The sequence below is a fragment of the Galeopterus variegatus genome, unplaced genomic scaffold (genome assembly GCF_000696425.1).
Source record: "Galeopterus variegatus unplaced genomic scaffold, G_variegatus-3.0.2 Scaffold638, whole genome shotgun sequence".
Taxonomy (NCBI): Eukaryota; Metazoa; Chordata; class Mammalia; order Dermoptera; family Cynocephalidae; genus Galeopterus; species Galeopterus variegatus.
Window position 1 is genome coordinate 544,661 of NW_007726749.1, and position 1,711 is coordinate 546,371.

Below are 1,711 nucleotides of genomic sequence, written 5' to 3' on the forward strand. Positions count from 1 at the left end.
CACACTCTCTCAAGTGAGCTAACCGGCCATCCCTATATAGGGATCCGAACCCTTGGCCTTGGTGTTATCAGCACCACACTCTTCCAAGGGAGCCACAGGCCGGCCCTCATGTTACTCTTTTTAAATTTTTATTATTTTTGTGTGTGTGGCAGCTGTCCGCTATGGGGATCCGAATCCTTGACCTTGGTGTTATAACACTGCATTCTAATCAACTGAGCTAACTGGTCAGCCCCCTCATGTTATTTTAGTGAACCAATGTAAATTCTTGGCAAATAACTTTGGAAGTGCCCCCCTAACTTCTCCTTCTCTCCCTTGAAAAATCTGATTACAGAAAAAAAAACCCAAAAACAAAATAAATAAACGAATAAATGAATGAAAATGAAAAATCTGATTACAACTACTGCCAGGTGGAGCACATATCCAAAACAACTTGGATTTCTGTTTCCCAGTCTGCAGTCCTCAACCTTGGCCCAAATAAACTCATTGTTTATAGACTCGTATATTTCTGTCTCCATTTCTTTCTTATGTTGACAGGCAGCACTGCCTCTTGGGCCTGCTAGGAAAACCCTACTGAAGAAAGTACAGCTGGGTATAATACAGTTTAAAAGCATACCTTTTTAAAAGGTTTCTGTCAAAGAGGTTTCAAATGTAACAAGTTCCAGTACACAAAGTAGTAATCTTCAGTGATTTGGAGAATTCCTTCATGTAAAACTCCACGCTTCAGGAAGGACCCCAATAAATCCTCCCACTACAAGTGACATTTCTTCACCAGCGCCATCAAGGTGCAATGGGCTTAATCCTGTTATACCATCCTCTCTTCCCTTTTAATATGAATAAATCCAAAGCCTGTAATGAATAGCAGAGGTCACAGCATTTCAAGTGCCAAGGACAACACTACCACTAGCTGCCTCTAGGCCTTGTTTGACCTAGAAACTCTTCAAGGTCAGGCTCGAATCATCATTAGGTGACATCAGATTTCACTGACAGCAAGGTCAGAGTAGTTAAGAGTTAAGAACAGTAGCTAAGAGCATGGTTCACCCTGGGGAATAAGATGGCTGTGTGACCTTAGGCAAATTGTTTAACCTCTCTGATCCTCAGTGTCCTGATCTGCAAACTGAGAACAATAGTATAGCACCTACTTCCTGGGTCTGTTGCAAGGAGTCAATGAAATAATGCTTATAAGGCCTAGACAGAGTAGGAGTTCAATAATTGTCAGTTTTAATTATTACTAAATACTGGTGAGAGTGATAACTATGTCCAAGAAGGCTGAGAATGCTTCAGAAGGCAGGCCAATTATTTAAATGAGTATCACTGCTTGGCTTCTCAACTGTTCAGAAGAAACTCTTGAGAACCAGCTCTCCCTGGGGCAGGATCTCCATTCCAGCTGAGTTTAAGTCTCTGAGCCAAAGTTCGTAACCTTTAGGAAGTATTAGAATCACTCAGAGAGCTTGTTTACAATGCATTCTTAGTATTCTTCCTCCAGGAGTCTATTCTAGGTTTTGGGTGAGGCCCGGTCATTCTCACGCAGAGTATGAAACACTGCCCTAAACCAGTAATAGGCAGACTTTTTCTGTAAAGGGCCAAAGAGTAAATACTTTCGGTTTTGTGGGCCAGATGTCTGTTACAACTACTCAACTCTGCTACTGCAGCACAAAAACAGCCATAGATTCATAAATGAATGGGGGTGGCTGTGTTGCAATAAAATTTTATT